We start from the raw sequence: 18,377 nt of genomic DNA on the forward strand, positions 1-18,377 counted from the left end.
GGGTTTGTGTAGCAGGTGTCTACTCAGTAGGAGGAAGACATGGGTGAGCAAGTCATGGTATAGACATTTTGAGGAGAGTGTCAAATGCAAAAGGAGATATATGAGTAAATAAAAATAGTATTAGTTAAACTTTCTTAAACATTTGGGGACAAATTCATTCCATCACCAACAATAATTGCTACTAAGGAGAATGCTAGGGAAATATTCTACTCTTTATTGCAATCAGCAGATGGCAAGGAAATACAATGACATCCTCGTGAAAGAAGAAAAAATCCCAGATCACAGGAGAGGTCTGCTAATTGAATTAGTATCACCTTGACAGTTCTTGATTTAGGAGCAGCAGCATTCTTTAGAGAGCATGACTCAGGAGTGACTCCAGGTGCAGCAAGTGGTGATGGCAAACAACCTTTCCACCCAACAATCTCTCATATCATGACCACAACATCCCCAGGAACCCAGCTTCAAAAAGAGAAGGACAGAAAAGATTAGAAAAAGAAAAAATAAATTCAATAAAAAGAAGACAGAGAAGACTATAGATGGATGGGTGAAGAAGGCCAGAGATTGGAATTGGGGAGAAGAAAGTAAGAAAATTTGAGGCACAATTGAAGATTGACTTGAACTCATGGAAGAAGAGTTGGATTCCATCTAATGAGGACTCCAGATGAAGAAGGATCAAGGAAAAAGTCTCAAAAGGGAGGAAGAATACTCGAGGAAATGCAGAAGGTATAGTAAATAAGAAAAGGAAAGTGAAACACACTGGTAAGGACAGAAGGAACAGAAAAATTGGATGTCTGCCTATCTGCTGCTTAGAGCACTCAGAGAAAATAGGTAAGTGTGACTATCAAGTTTTTAAGAGGTTAAAATATAAAGTGAATCAACCTGTGAAGGAAAAAGAGACCATGGAGGGAAGAGTTGTTATAGGAGTAAATCTGTAAGGAAAGTAAACCTATAAAGGATGGGATGAGTTGATGCAGTGGATAAGGTACTAGATTTGGAGTCAGTATGACCTGCGTACAAATCCTGCCCCAGACAATTACTAATGATGTGCCCATGATCAACTCACTTAAACTTTCTTTATCCCAATTTCCTCATCTGACAAACCAGAATAATAGCTCCCAACATACAGAGGTGTAGAAAGAATCAAGTGATTTAACATGTATAAAGTTCTTACAAATCTTAATGCTCTATATAAATGTTAGCTGTAGTAGTACTAGTAGTAGTAGCAGTAGTAGTAGTAGTAGCAGGAAGTAGTAGTAGGAATAGTAGTAGTGGTAGGAATAGAAATATAAGTACTAGTAGTAGTAGTAGTAGTAGCAGTAGTAGTGGTTGTAGTAGGAATCGTAGTAGAGGTAGGAATATTAATATAAGTAGTAGTAGTAGTAGTAGTAGTAGTAGTACTAGTAGTAGTAGTAGTAGTAGCAGTAGCAGTAATATTAGTAGTAAAAAAGGGAATAAGCTTGTAAAAGGAATATACCTATAAAGTAAGCAAAAAAGTAAATCTTACCAATGGAGTAATGCAGTAAAAAAATAAAAAGTGCAAGTACGCTCCACAAAACCAAGGCATATTCACTCATAGAGACATAGCATGAATGGGAAGATGACATATTGGAAGGAGTCCCACCTAAAGGGCAAACGTGTGGAGAACACAGATCATTGTTGAGGTCTTCAGCCTATTATGTAGTTGTGGTAAGAAATCTTGATGTGACAGGACCACACATGATCATAGATCCATAGGAAGCCATCGAAGACCAAGAAGATGGAAATCTGTGCAACTTGAGAGTCTACAAGATTGTCCAGGATCCCAGGCAGGTCCCCACATTGACAATAAACACCTTGGAACCACATGTTGCCTACGTACAACGTAGCAGACGTCTTTGCGAAGAGAATCAAAGCAGGAATTGAGAGTGGACCAAGAGAGCTGTCAAGACAAGAGGAGCCCTCATCAGCTGAAGAGAAACGGTCATGGCAAGGGGAAGGATCAGAAGGGAAAGTCTCAGATGAAGATGAAACTAGGGATTGCTGCCCATTACCCAGAGCAGATGAGATAAAACTGGACAAAGGTAGAAAAAAGACAGAGCTGCCCAGTTATTACTCTTTCATTTTTCTCTGCTTGAGAAACCTTTGAAGAAGAAGGGACAGAATCAAGATGGCTCATTAGCAAATTGGTACCAATTAGGAAACATATACTCTATATTCATAAATTTATACAAATTTATTTCATTAGCAAATTAAGTAAAGATGTCAGACATATCCTTGATGAATTAGAATCGTGGAGCCTAAGAAAAGTACATCCCTGGGAACTGATACAGTTGCTAGGTAAGATTGCTGAACCAGTCACTGATATTTGTAAGACTGTTTAGCAAAGGAAGGCTTTCAGAAGAATAAATACTGTCCTGATATTTTTTTAAAAGGAAAAGAAAGAATGGAAGGGATCTTAATTGGCTTTGAATATTGTGCTTATTATAATAAGATTAATTTCAATATTGTAAATCTGACACTTGCATTTCAGAAATAAAATTCTGAGGTACTATATATTGAGCACTTTGCCTGGGAAAAGATCTGAGAGGATTAGTGAATTTGTAATGTAAAGAGAGGTAAAGCTTTTGGAATAAGGAGGTGGTCATCCCTTGGTCAAATCCAAAGAATAGTCTGGTGTTCTTTGCTGAAGCCCACATTTTCAGAAGGATGTTGATGGGCAGGACAGTATCCAGATATGGTTAATTTTCATAATAAAGAGCTTGTAACACATGATACCTTGAGATTGGCTGAACAAGTGGTTAAAGTGTTTATCCTGGCAAGATTGGAGCAGGAAGTAATAGAATAATTCTCTTTAAGTACATGAAAGGCCCAAAATATGCAAGAGAAATTAGATTTGTTTTGTTTGACCCCCAAGGGCAGACCTGAAATCAATGTATACATTAAGCCTAAATTTGAGTTTGAGCTAAAGAAAAATGCTGAAGGAATTGGAGCTATCCAAAAGTGGAATGACTGCCATTGTTGGTAGTGGAAGGTCTTGTTGGAAGTCTTTAACCAGAGGTTGACAGTTAAGTGACAATCATCATATGTTATCAAGTATGTAGTTTGAATTAAGTGGTGACTGGGTTTCTTTTAATTTGGAAATTCTCTGATTCTCCCTTGACAATAACTGCTCATGATAACGAGGCTGTCAACAAAATATTTTGAGAAATTCATTAAGGGAAGCGATGGACACGTTCAGGGGTGAACCTGCCTTGACCAAGGGACCTTTCAGTCTGTGATTATATGTCATTGAAATAAAATCACATTGGCAGAGAACTGAGGTGGAGAAATTTAGGAAGTTAATTCAAATGGTCAAGTGACCAGTTTTTGATCTTCTATAATTCCTGAAAATGGAACATCACAAAGTTGTGTTGTTGGAATACTTGCAGGAGTGAGTTGTACAATTTGAGGGTTTCCTTGGAGAATACTCAGGAACCTCTGCTTAGTTCATCAGTGCTTTTTTGTATGAGGGAGAAGGTGCTTCTGTCTTTGTGTTGCATGTGAAAAGGCTGGTTCACGAGTTGGGACTCAAAGATGAGTGACTGTGGAGGAGATAAACGTATTGCTCCAAAGAGGCGCCATGTCATTATCAATGTTTGCCATCACATGGTAGTGGTGAAAAACACTCGTTTACTTAAAATAGAAAAACCGTTGAATTGGCATTCAGGGACTCTTCCCCATTTATTATCAGCAAATGCTAAATAGATGCCTCTTATGTCCTGGTAAGAGTAAGTTAGAGGGGACTGCAAAGCAATAAGAAAACTAACCATACACAAATGGAACACATTTCAAGCAAACATTAGTGGGACAAAATCTGAGGGTTAGCCCTTGGTCTCCTCCAGTCAGGAATAGGGCTCTCAAAGTGCTTTCAGTTCAAGGGGTGTGGCTCTAGGTCTGAGGGTGTCTGGCATTAGACCCACTGCTGACGCCTAGTGGTATAAGTGCAAGTAGCACATAGGAAACTCCCTGAAGCTTGCAACAGTGTAATGGTGGGGCTTGGTTCTTTTCCTGTATGTAGAAATAATAATAGTGATGATAAGAATAACTCCCATTTACGTAGCAATTAACTCTGTGCCAGGCACAATGCTAAGCCCTTGATGAGCAGTTTACAATTACTTCATGTGATTCCCACAACTGGGAGAGGGAGCTGCTATTATCATCCCCATTTTACAGTTGAGGCAATAAAGGAAAAATGACTTGTCCAGGGTCACCTGATCAGACAAAGACAAAACAGGATGTTGTTGGAAATATGTTAGTGTTAAGTGGGGATGGTAGCACCTAATTTTATAGGTGGTGAATTCGGGAACATATATTCATGTTACAATTGTGGTTTCCTTCAGGAACTTCCAGGGGAGGCAGGATAACAGACTGGACTCTGGAACAAGAAAGTCTGAGTTCAGATTCTGCCAATAAAACACACTAGACAGTTAACTTCACCTTTCAATCCTCTGGGCAATATTCTGTCACTATAAACTTCAAGATAATTGCTGATCCTCTGATTGGTAGAAGTTTTCTCCCTGGGCATTGCCTAATCAGCTACCATCAAACAAAGCCAGGCTCAAGCAACATGGAGCCTTATAATTTTGAGGCCTCAGATAATGAGTACTCAAATAATGAGTAACATATATTTTGTTTTATGTATTCGTATACATATGCTTTATTCTACCAGAAGATTTTTTCTGACTAAAATAATAGAAATCATAAGACATTTAAATATATGACGGTGTACATACATACACATATGAAATTCATTGGTTCAGTCCTTGGCAATGACTTTATCTACCTCTAATTTCTTCTAGTAAATATGTCTGTGTGTGTGTGTGTGTGTGTGTGTGTGTGTGTGTGAGAAACCATCAATTTCATTTCCGCACACTTTGGATTAAGCACCACTACGAGCAAGACACTGTGCTAATCTCTTAACCAATATTTCCTTTGATCGTCACAACAACTGTAGGATATGGGTATTACTACTTTCATTTTACTGTCTTGCCCAGGACACACCAGTAAACTGCCAGGGGCCAGGTTTGAACTTAGGTAGCCTTGACTCCAGCCCAGCAGCCACCTCATTGCCCTCATTTCATAGAAAAGTAGATTTAGCAGAAAACAAGGAAACATACATTTTACAGAGGATACAAAAAGGAATAGTGATTTTTGGTGTTGTTTTCTCCCATTTCTCCCTGAAATGGATGGGGAGAAGTATTTCACTCCTATATTCATCAATAAATATGGGAAAATGAGAAAGCAAAGGTATTTAATGAGGAAACTTCTTTAACTAAAGAGTCATACACAGGAGCACAAAGACTGCTTTATGTAAGTTAGGATGAAAAAATTATACGTTTTAATAAATATCCCTTCTTGGTTCTTACTGAGAATTTAAAACAGATTTTTAAAAGAAAGCAACCACCCCTCACGTCATTTTAGAAATTTTCTTAGGAAAGAACTGAGATCATTTCTGATTATCTCTCCTGCCAGAAATCTTGAACTCCCCCCCACAGAGTGAGCTGAGTTTAGCAACTGAATATTTATGCAAATGAGAGAAAAAAACATGGTAAAATATATTTTTTTCATTACTGCTTTTAAAAAGCCTAGGTGAATCTACAGTGTGAGGGGAAGGGGATATTATGATCAAATATGTAATGGAAGAAAAACACATTAACCAAGGAAACTTTTGTCATTACTTCACAATCTCTTGTCTTGTCCTTGAACAGGTGTTAAGAATTTAAATCCATGGAAAGAAAATATGTACATACACATACCTGTGGCAGACTTACATACTGGTGCATGTGTATGTTTATGTATGGATATAGGTAGATACAGTCGTAAATAGAGATTAGATATAGATATGGACATGAATATAGATATACATTTGAGATACAAGTTACATATGAATAGGGATATAAAGATATGCACATGGATATAGATACACATACAGATATGATATAGATAGATACAGATAGAGATATGGATATAGATACAAACAAATATAGATATAGATGTGATATTGACGTGAACATGAATATAAATATACGTGAAGATAGGTATAGGTACAGATATAGATTGAATATATATATATATGGAAATAGGAATGTACACAGGTTAGACAGGGAAATAGATAGGGACTCAGATATAAATATGGATATGAATATTGATACCCTGATATAGATATGTAGATACAGATAGAGATTAGCTATAGATATGGACAAGAATGTAGATATAGATAAATATAGGTAAAGATACAGATTGGACAGAGATATGGAAATAGAAACATGGAGATTAGACTGAGATATATAGATAGGGACATAGACATAGATATGGATATGAATATATGTGCATAGATATAGATATGAATATAGAGATGTAGATAGGGATATGGATATAGATGTTGATAGGTATATAAATAATCTAGGAATGGAAAGAGCTAGCTAATAGGGTAAGTTCAGGAAAACTCATTAACACCAAAATCTTTCAGTGCCCATGTCCCAAGGGAAAACACCACACCTTCTCTCAATCTGTAGGTACTGAAGGTTATGAGTCTAGCCCTGTCTCAACCCTCAGCTGCAGGGGAACATGGAAGGGTAGTAACTTGCTCCTCTGCTCTCCACTAAAGGTCGCTCACCTTGCTGTCTGGCTCACCTTTGTTGATCACCTCAGATACACGGAGGGTTTGGAGCTTCTGTCTCCACTGCTCCCAACTTGGGTGGTGGGGTGTTCCTGGACAGAAGGAAGGTGGTACAACTATGTCTCAAGCCAGGGCCTCAGGCACTGGGGACCTCTAGGAACTGAGTCAGTTCAGCTGCCTGGGTGTTATTCTCCTGGCCTCAGCAAGAGGGGAGGAGGATTCTCACAAGCCATAAAATCTTTAAATCCAGGAGGCCTCTGCTGGGATGTCAAACGCCATGTCACTGTCTTCCCCTGCTTCAACCTCCTCCTCCAAGAATCTCCAGCATCCTTGTAAAACTCCTTCTTGGTCATCACAGAGGTGGAGCACACAAAGGAGAGGATCATGACTGGGGGCCAGGAGTGAGAGACACAGGCTTTTTCCCTCTCTCCATTAACTCCCCCACCCCCAAACTAGGCTTTAAATGCAGAGGGCAGCTTTGGATATTGGGGTTGACCAACTGGGTCCTCATTGGTCAGGAGGAAGTGACTAAACAGCAAACTTCTTACAGCAATCTAAGGCAAAACTTATGGGGGCCACACAGAAATGGCTGTCTGTACAGGATCCAGGTTTGGACAATGGTCTCTGACCCCTGTGCTGGTCACAGTCAACTCATCGACACAGAAGGAAAGCTGTGGAGCTGGAATCGAAATGAGAAGTGGCAGATGGGACATGGTGATACCAAGAGAGTGGAAGCCCCCACATTCATGGAAGTGCTCAGCAAGGAAGTGATGGAGTCCACTGACTGTGGTAGGAAACACACTCTGGCTTTGACAGAAACTGACTTCATGTTTCCATTTGGAGAGAACAAGATGGGGCAACTTCGCCTTGGCAACCAAAACAATGCCATTCTCAGGCCTGCCCAGATAATGTACAATGGCCAGCCAAATACCAAAGTGACTTGTGAGGCTGAATTCAGCATGATAACAGACTGCAAAGAAAACTTCTGCTCCTTTGGGTGCCCTGAATGTGGTCAGCTGGGACACAATTCTGAAGGGAAATTCATTGCTACAGGCTTTCCAGGCTCCTCCAGGCAGTAGACATTGCCAGTGTGCCTTGGAACACAAACAAGACAGATGAGAAGAGATTACTCAGTGAAACGTTGCCCGATGCTCTTATGTGTTGGTCTTCCCAAGGTTGCATTTTATACGCAAATTCAACATTGACTACGTTTTTACTGTATGATCTCCAAAGCTTTACTGACTCCCTTTCTCTCTTTTCTCCCTTCTCCCAACCCAAATGTCCAGCTAAAATATTGCTTCTTAGTTGACGACTTAGCATTCCTAAAAAAAGAAAAACAAAAAACACAAAAAACCTTCCAAGAGCATCATTGTAAAAATCCCCACTTCCAAGAATGTCACTGTAAAAAAAGAATCCCTCTTTCAAACGCATCCTCCTGTTCCACATGTAAACAGATTCCTGAGAGGCTCTTTGCAACTAAATACACCTACTCATGCAAGTTTTGCTTTCATATTGACTCCAACAGTGACATTTTCCAGGGCTGGCTATTATGCTAACAGCCTAATAATTGAATTTTTATCTAGTTTCCAAAGTACTAACCTTTGTCTAGAACGGGCATTTAATCATAGAAACAACAGGAGCCTTTTCTAAAGCTTTAAAACAAAGAATTGATCTACAGCTAAATACATGGCCGCCAATATCCTGTGATGTTGAAGGGATGCTGAAAGAATCCTGAACTCACAATCATGTTCCTCTTTGCCACCTGAACGATTTCAGCCTTTTATTTTTCCCAGTCACAGAATCAATATTGGAAGGAAAACCCCAAGTTCCTCTGAAATAATTCATATAACTCATCAACAAAGAGACTCTTCAACAATACCCCCAATGGACCAGAAGAGCAAGGACAGGGAGTCTCTGAGGTTTCCTCCTTCCACAGTGCTTATACAGAACCCACTCCTCGATTGCTCCTCAGAGGTGCCCTTACCTACCTGTCCACCTCCACCTCCACTAACCAATGCTTTGTCCCTCCTCCCTTTGATGCAGCAGAAGCAGCTCAGCCACCCCCACCTCCTGGCCCCTGGCCTCAGCTGCCATTGCGCCGCTACTGCTTCCCCAACTACAGCCCCAGCCACTGCACAGCCTCCACTGCTGCCATGACCATGTCGGCCCCCTCTCAGGTGCAGCAGAACTACCACCAGGACTTGGAAGCTGCCATCAACTGATAGATCAAATGGGAAATCTACGCCTCCTATGTCTAAATCTCCATGTCTTACTACTTACACCAAGATGATGTAGCATTGAAGAAATTTGTGAAGTACTTCCTCTACCAGTCTCAAGAGGAAAGGGAGCATGCTGAGAAGCTGATGAAACTCCAGAACCAGCTTGGTAGCCCATCTTGCTGCAACACATCAAGAAGTCACACCAAGGTGACTGAAAGGGTGGGCTGAATGCAGTGGTATGTGCTTTGCGCTTGGAAAAAAATGTCAATCAGTCATTACTGGAATTGCACAAGCTGACAAATGACAAGAATGACCCCATGTATGTGATTTCATCGAAACCCACTATGGGACGTACAGGTAAAGTCCATCAAACAACTGGGTGATCAAGTGGCCAACCTGGGCAAAATGGGGGCCCCAGATTCTAGCACAGAGGAATATCTTTTGGACAAGCACACCCTTGGGCACAGTGACAATGAGATCTAAGCCAGCCTGGCTTCCCACACACCTGGGAAATGTGGGCATGACTCTTACTGTCTTTCAGTGCATGCATATTTTGGTTATCTGGCCGTAATTTCTACCAAAAAACTACCACCATATACATCTAAATAAAGTGACTAGGCAATAATAAAAAAAAAAGAAAAACAAGCAAAAAAAATGAAAAACAACCCTAATATCCCCAATCAATGCTTATCTCAGACCTTTCAATATCACCAAAATGATGAAGATCACCCAGGATGACCTGAAGAATCCCATTGCATTTTGGACAGCACTCATTACTAGAAAGCCTTCTCTTTGCTTGGAGCTGAAAACTCTACAATTTATTCCCTAAGGTAAGTGGATTTTGATTCTGAAGACCCTGTTCATATTGCAATCATTTCTGGGAAGGGGTTAATACATGAACACTTGGAGCTTAGTTGAGTTTCTCTGGTTTCTGGTTGTCCCTTAGGGGAATAGGGAAGGCTGTGAATGGGACATAGACCTGGCAAATTTTCATATGATAAGGCTATGTTAAAGCAAGGAGTAGGGTATTTTTCAGTAGATAGAGTGTTGAGCCTGGGATCGGAAGACCTGAGTACAAATTCAGCCTCGGACCCTACCAGCTCTATCACCCTGAAAAATTCACTTAATCTTCATTTTCCTTAATCCACTGGGGTTTGGAAATGGCAAACCACTCCATTATTTTTGCCAAGAAAATTCCATGGACTGTATGGTCCACATGCCCATAGTCAGATACAAGTGAGCAGCACCCAGAAGAGTTATAGCAGAGAACACAAAGAGCTGAGAAAATGTGGGCCCGGGCTCAAGTCTGAGATCTTACACTTACTAGCTGGGTGACCTTTCTGGGCCTTGAGTCTCTAATATTGAAAACTGACAGGTTGAATAAGAGAGCTTAAGAACTCTTACACATTTTACAACTCTAAAATTTCTTTAAATTCTTAACTGAGCAATTGAATACTACATTCCTGCTATGGAATTCTCTTGGTTTTAAGTAGATCTAACAAGGGTAGGTGTCCTGTTTTCTCTTTAGTAGAATATTTCCCTTCCCACCTATGTCTGCAGATTCCCTTGATTCCTTTACCTAAGCTCCCTAGCAGAGGACAGCATTGTCAGGGCATCAGGAATCCTATGCTTTCACCTGCTGAACTCACAATAGTTTGTCCTTGGTGATAAGACAGGTGTCATGTCTAAAGAATTTCTTTTCTTTTCAGCCTCAAAAGAGCCAGGGAACAAGTCATTATCAGGTCTGCATCTCTACTGAATATATGAAAATCTTATCTCTGAAGATTTTTCCACATTTTATGTCTGTTGAGGTATTATCGGTACATTGTGTCAGAGTGAAATATTTCCAGGTTCCTGCAATGGTTTATTATTAAAATGAAAATTCCTAGAAGACAGAAGAGACTTTGGGTGAGAGAGTAGATTACACTTGAAAGAATTTAACATGATGTTGTGGTGGAATGGACTTCAGGGGTTATGGAAGTCAACGCTTATTTGAAAAATGAAGAAATTTTCTCCAAAAAACCAAAAATTTTAATATTTGCAAATGTTTTCCTTCTAAGAATCATGTTGAGCTGCTAATGACATTGTCTTCATGCTACAGATGAGAAAATTAAACCTGGGTATTTGAGCCCAAATCCAAGTTCTGCAAACCAATTACTAGGGAAGGATGACTCCAAACCTCAAATACCTTTCTGAATGTCATATGGTACTTTAATAGCTGGAATCTAGAATTCAAGGACAAGCTTCTGATATGCAATCAAGTGTTGTCTCCACTGACCTACCAGACTTCCACTGACAAAGGCTTCCTGGCTGCATTTAGTTTTCATAAATAATATTTGTTTAATTGAACTGAATTGAACTGAGTTCAGCAAATATTTTTCATCATGTCTTCCTTCATTCAACAGGCAGCTGATTCATTTCTATTCTGTGGATGAAAGCTATGCTTGCATTTGTTCTGATCAGTATGTTGATGGATAACATTTGTAGATCTGACCAAGGCCTTTGACACTGTTACTGGTGAGGGATTAAGGAAAGTTAAGTCAAAATTTGATTGCCCAAAGAAGTTCATTAATATTGTATGTCAATTTTGTGATGGCATGTTTGCTCTGGTTCTGGACAATGGACAAAGCTCTCGTGACTTCCTAGTCACCAGTGGAGTGAAACAGGGCTGTCTGCTTCTTCCCATGCTTATTAGCATGATGTTTTCCGCCATGTTGACTAATGCTTTCAATGAGGATTAGCACGACCTCAAGGTCTACTACCGTACTGATGGCAAATTCTTCAATTTGAAAAGACTAAAAGCGAAGACCAAAGTGGAGGGAGTTTTGGAGCATTATTTTCTGTTTTCAGATGATTGTGGACTCAGTGCTGCCTCTGAAGATGAGATGCAACAAAGCATGGATCAATTCTCTGTTGCTTGTGCTAATTTTGGCCTATTAATTAATACCAAAGAAACACAGGTGTTCCATCAGGCACCACCACACTATCTGTACATGAAAGCATCAGTTACAACAAATGGAGGAGTTTTGAAAGCTGTGAATAAGTTCGCTTCTCTTGGTACTGTACTTTCCAAGGATGAACACATTGACAATGAGGTTGATGCACACATTTCTAGAGTTCGCTCAGTGTTCGGGAGGCTCTGAAGAAAAGTTTGGGAGAGAAGAGGTATCAGACTGACTACCACGCTGAAAGTCTACAGAGCCATTGTGATGACCTCATTGTTGTGTGCTTCTGAAACAAGGAAAGTCTACCAGTGCCATGCCAAGAAACTGAATCATTTCCATTGGAATTATCTTAGGAAGATTCTGAGGATCACATGGCAGGATAAGGTAGGAGATACTGGAGTCCTTGCTAGAACTGAATTACCAAGTATTCAAACTATGCTTGAGAGGGTGCAACTCTGATGGGGTGGCCTAGATGTTTGAATGCCAAATGTTAGCTTGCCAAAATGATTATTATATGGAGATTTCACATGGGACAGGAGATCACATGGTGGCCACAGGGAATGATATCAGTACACTCTCAAAAACTGTGGATTTATCTATGCAACATTGGAGACACTGGCACAGGACGGCTCAGCATGGTAGGCCCACATCAGAAAGGGTGCCGTACGCTTTGAGCAAAGCAGGATTGAGGCAGCACAAAGCAAATGCAGGAAACAGAAATTTGGAATATTCACCTCAAATATTCACATGGACTCTCTGAGTCCCACCTGTAGCAGAGCATTGTCAGTTCATATTGGTGTATTCAGCCACAGTCAGACACACTAAAATTCCATTTCATCTTGGAAATTGCATCCAAAAAAACAAAAAAAACCAAAAAACCAAAGTCATAAAAACTAAAAAAGAAAAAACCTTCTTCCAAGAGCATCCTTTTAAAATTCCCCACTTTGAAGAATGTCACTATAAAAAAAGAATCCCTCTTCTAAAGGGATCCTCCTGCTCCACATGGAAAAAGATTCTAGAGAGGCTCTTTGCAGCTAAATACACCTACTCATGCAAGTTTTCCTTTCATATTGACTCCAACAGTGACATTTTCCAGGGCTAGCTATTGTGCTAACAGCCTAACGACTGAATTTTCATCTAGTTTCCTACGTACTAAGTTTTGTCTAGAACAGGTATTTAATCATTGAAACAACATGAGACTTTTCTAAAGCTTTAAAACCAAGAATTGACCTACAGCTAAATATATGGCCTCCAATATCCTGTGATGTTGAAGGGATGCTGAAAGAACCATGAACTCACAATCCATGCTCCTCTTGGCCAGGTAAATGATTTCAAACTTTTATTTTTCCAGAGTTGCAGAATCAATATTGGAAGGAAAACCCCAGGTTCCCTTGAAATAATTCATATAACTCATCAACAAAGAGACTCTTCAACAATACTCCCAATGGACCAGAAGAGTAGGGAAAGGGAGTCTCTGAGGTTTCCTACTTCCACAGTGCTTATACAGAACCCACTCCTCCATTTTTCCCCACAGGTGCCCTTACCTACCTGTTCACCTACACCTCCAATAACCAACACTTCCTCCCTCCTCCCTTTGATTCAGCAGAAGCAGCTCACCTGCCCCGAGCTCCTGGATCCTGGCTTCAGCTGCCATAGCTGCCTCTACAACTTCCCCAACTTCAGCCCCAGCCACTGCACAGCCTCCACTGCTGCCATGACAACAATCGGCCTCCTCTCAGGTGCAGCAGAACTACCACCAGGACTTGCAAGCTGCCATCAACTGCTACATCAAACGGGAACTCTATGCCTCCCATGTCTATCTCTCCATGTCTTACTACTTACACCAAGATGATGTATCATTGAAGAACTTTGTGAAGTACTTCCTCTACCAGTCTCAGGAGGAAAGGGAGCATGCTGAGAAGCTGATGAAACTCCAGAACCAGCTTGGCAGCCCCATCTTCCTGCAACACATCAAGAAGTCACACCAAGGTGACTGAAAGAGTAGGCTGAATGCAGTGGAATGTCCTCTGTACTTGGAAAAAAATGTCAGTCAGTCATTACTGGAATTGTACAAGTTAACAAATGACAAGAATGACCCCATTTATGTGATTTCATCTAAACCCACTATTTGGACGAACAGGTAATGTCCATCACACAACTGGGTGATCACGTAGCCAACCTGGGCAAAATGACAGCCCCAGATTCTATCACAGAGGAATATCTTTTTGACAAGCACATCCTTGGGGACAGTGACAATGAGAGCTCAGCCAACTTGGCTTCCCCCACATCTGGGAACTGTGTGCATGACCCTTCCTATCTTTCAGTGCACGTATATTTTGGTTATCTAGCCATAAGTTGTACCAAAAAATTACCACATTTACATCTCAATGAAGTGACTAGTTACTCATCCAAAAAAAAAAAAAACCAAATATCAAGCCAATATCCCTAATCGATGCTTATCTGAAACCTTTAAAGATCACCACAATAATGATCACCCAGGATGACCTCAGGAATCTCATTGCATTTTGGACAGCCCTCATTATTAGAAAGTCTTCTCTTTGCATGGAGCTGAAAACTCTACAATTTATTCCCTGAGGTAAGGGGATTTTCTTTCTGAAGACCCTGTTCTTATGCAATCATGTCTGGGGAAGGGGTGAATAGATGAACACTTGGAGCTTAGTTGATTTTCTCTAGTTTCTGGTTGTCCCTTAGGGGAATAGGGAAGGCCATGAATGGGATATATACCTGGTCAATTATCCTATGATAAGGCTGTATCAAATCAGGGAGTAGGGCATCTATCAGTACATAGAGAGTTGAGTCTGGGATCAGAAGACCTGAGTACAAATTCAACCTCAGGCCCTACCAACTCTATCACCCTGGGCAATTCACTTAACCTCCAGTTTCCTTAATCTACTGGGGTTTGGAAATGGCAAACCACTCCATTATTTTTGCCAAGAAAACCCCAAAGACTGTATGGTCCACATGGCCACAGTCAGACACAAGTGAACAATAGCAAGAAGAGGTAGAGCAGAGAACACAAGGAGCTGAGAAAGTGTGGGCCCAGGCTCACGTCTGAGATCTTACACTTACCCTCTAGGTGACCTTTCTGGGCCTTGAGTCTTTAATATTCAAAATTGACAGGTTGAATAAGAGATCTTAAGGATTCTTTCACATTTTACAAGTCTAAAATTTCTTACACTTCTTCACTGAGCAATTAAATACTACAGTTCTGCTGTGGAATTCTCTTGGTTTTAAATAGATCTAACAATGGTAGGTGTCCTGTTTTCTCTTTAGTAGAATATTTCCCATGCCACCTGTGTCTGTAGATTCCCTTGATACCCTTACTTAAGCTACCTACCAGAGGACAGCATTTTCAGGGCATTAGGAATACTATGCTTTCACCTGCTGAACTCATAATAGTTTGTGCTTGGTGACAAGACAAGTATCATGACTTAAGAATTTCTTTTCTTTTCAGCCTCAAAAGAATCAGGGGACATGTCATTATCAGCTCTGAATCTCTGCTGAATATATAAAAATCTTGTCTCTGAAGATTTATCCACATTTTATATCTATTGAGATATTGTTGGTACGTTGTGTCAGAGTGAAATATTTCCAGGTTCCTGCAGAGGTCAATTATGAAAATAAAAATTCCTAGAAGCCAGAAGAGACCTTGGGTGAGGGAACAGATTACACTTGAAAGAAATTTAACACCATAGTGTGGTGGTATGGACATTAAGGGTTATCTCAGTCAACTCTTATTTGAAAAATGAAGAAATTTTCTACAAAAAAAACATAAATTTTAATATTTGCAAACTTTGTCCTCCTAACAATCATGTTGAGCTTCCAATGTCATTGTCTTCATGCTGCAGAAGATGAGAAAATTAAACCTGGGTATTTGAGCCCAAATCTAAATTCTGCAAACCAGCTCCTAGGGAAGAATGACTCCAACCCTCAAAGTGGAGAAATGTCTTTCTGAATGTCACATGGTACTTTAACAGCTGGGATCCAGAATTCAAGGACAGGCTTCTGCTATGCAATCAAATGTTCTCTCCACTGACCTACACAGACTTCCATTGACAAAGGCATCCTGGCTACATTGAGGTTGCATGATTGATATTTCTTAAATTGAACTGAATTGAACTGAGTTGAGCAAATACTCTTCATCATGTCTTGTTTCATTCAACAGGCAGCTGATTCATTTCTATTCTGTTGATGAAAATTATGCTTCCATTTGTTCTGATGAGTATGTTGATGGATACCATTTGTAGATATGACCAATGCCTTTGACACTGTTACTGGCGAGGGATTAAGGAAAGTTATGTCAAAATTTGATTGCCCAAAGAAGTTCATCAATATTTTATATCAATTTCACCATGGCATGTTTTCCTTGCTTCTGGACAATGGGCAAAGCTCTCAGGACTTCCCACTCACCGGTGGAGTGAAACAGGGCTGTATACTTGTTCCCATGCTTATTAGCATGATGTTTTCAACCATGTTGACTAATGTTTTCAATGAGGATGAGCATAACCTCAAGGTCTACAACTGTACTGATGACAAGTTCTTCAATTTGAAAAGGCTACAAGCCAAGAACAAAGTGGAAGGAGTGTTGGAGCATAATTTTCAGTTTGCAGATGATTGTGTACTCGATGCAGCCTCTGAAGGTGAGATGCAACAAAACACGGATCAATTCTCTGTTGCTTGTGCTAATTTTGGCCTAATAATTGATACCAAAAAACACAGGTGCTCCATCAGCCACCTCCACACTATTTGTAAGTGAAACCATTGGTTACAACAATTGGAGAAGTTTTGAAAGCTGTGAGTAAGTTCACTTATCTTGGTAGTGTACTTTCCAGGGATGAACACATTGACAATGAGGTGGATGCGCACATTGACAGAGCTAGCTCAGTGTTTGGAAGGCTCTGAAGAAAAGTTTGGGAAAGAAGAGGTATCAGACTGACGACCAAACTTAAACTCTACAAAGGCATTGTGATGACCTCATTGTTGTGTCCTTGTGAAACAAGGAAAGTCTACCAGTGCCTTGTCAAGAAACTGAATCGCTTCCATTGGAACTATCTTAGGAAGATTCTGAGGATCACCTGGTAGGATAGGTTAGGAGACACTTAAGTCCTTGCTAGAATTCAATTACCAAGTATTCAAACTATGCTTGAGAAGGTGCAACTCTGATGGGCTGGCCAAGATGTTTGAATGCATAACGTTGACTTGCCAAAAAGACTTTTTTATGGAGAATTTGCAAGGGGCAGGAGATCGCATGGTGGCCTGAAGGAATGATGCCAGGACACTCTCAAGAACTTTGGATTTGACTGTGCAACATTGGAGACACTGGAAGAGGACGACTCAGCATGGCATGCCCACATCAGAAAGGGTGCTGTGCACTTTGAGCAAAGCAGGCTAGAGACAGCACAAAGCAAACACAGGATGCGGAAATTTGGAATATTTACCCCAAATATTCACATGGACTCTCTGTGCCCCACCTGTGGTAGAGCATTCTGAGCTCATATTGGTGTGATCAGCACAGTCAGACACATTGAAATTCCACTTTATCTTGGAAATTCCATCCAGAAACAAAAACGAACAAAAACCCCCCAAAAACAAAGAAACATAAATAAAACAAATAAACAAAAACCTTCCAAGAGATCCTTGTAAAAATCCCCACTTCCAAGAATGTCACTCTAAGACAAGAATCCCTCCAAAAGCATCCTCCTGCTCCACACGGAAACAAATTCCAGAGAAGCTCTTTGCAACTAAATACACCTACTCCTGCAAGTTTTGCTTTCATATGAACTCCGACAATGACATTTTCCAAGGCGAGCTCTTGTGCTAACAGCCTAACAACTGAATTTTTATCTAGCTGCCTAAGTACTAAGTTTTGTCTAGAACAGGTATTTAATCATACAAACAACACTGGCCTTTTCTAAAGCTTTAAAACCAAGAATTGACCTACAGCTAAAGACATGGCCACCAATATCCTGTGATGTTGAAGGGATGCTGAAAGAATCCCAAACTCACAATCCATGCTCCTCTTTGCCAGCTAAATGATTTCAACCTTTTATTTTTCCGTAGTCACAGAAGCAATATTGGAAGGAAAACCCCAAGTTCCTCTGAAATACTTCATACAACTCATCAACAAAGAAACTCTTCAACAATACTCCCAACCGACCAGAAGAGCAGGGAAAGGGAGTCTCTGAGGTTTCCTATATCAACAGTGCTTATACAGAACCCGCTGCTCCATTTCTATCCAGAGCTGCCATTACCCACTTGTCCACCTACACCTCCACTGACCAACACTTAGTCCATCCTCCCTTCCATGCAGCAGAAGCAGCTCAGCCACCCCCAGCCCCTGGTCCCTGGCTTCAGCTGCCTTTGCTACCTCCACCACCTGCTCAACTTCAGCCCCAGCCACTACACAGCCTCCACCCCTGCCATGACCACATTGGCCCATTCTCAGATGAGGCAGAACTACCACCAGGATTTGGAGGCCACCATCAAACACTATATCAAACAGGAGCTCTACTATTCCTATGTCTAACTCTCCATGTCTTACTACTTTGACCAAGA

At 40.6% G+C, this 18,377-nt stretch overlaps 1 long non-coding RNA gene and 1 pseudogene across 1 annotated transcript in view; one reads left to right on the top strand and one right to left on the bottom strand.

Moving 5' to 3' along the window:
• The window catches only part of LOC140500475 (uncharacterized), a 32,662-nt gene that overhangs the window by 9,458 nt on the left and 4,827 nt on the right, over positions 1-18,377 (bottom strand). The window contains exon 2 of the long non-coding RNA XR_011965752.1: positions 13,644-13,762. This is a non-coding gene — a long non-coding RNA (uncharacterized lncRNA). The remainder of the gene's footprint in view (positions 1-13,643; positions 13,763-18,377) is intronic.
• Positions 1,844-17,452, top strand: LOC140498712 (protein RCC2 pseudogene; annotated as a pseudogene).

Source organism: Notamacropus eugenii, chromosome 4 (genome assembly GCF_028372415.1).
Source record: "Notamacropus eugenii isolate mMacEug1 chromosome 4, mMacEug1.pri_v2, whole genome shotgun sequence".
Lineage (NCBI taxonomy): Eukaryota > Metazoa > Chordata > Mammalia > Diprotodontia > Macropodidae > Notamacropus > Notamacropus eugenii.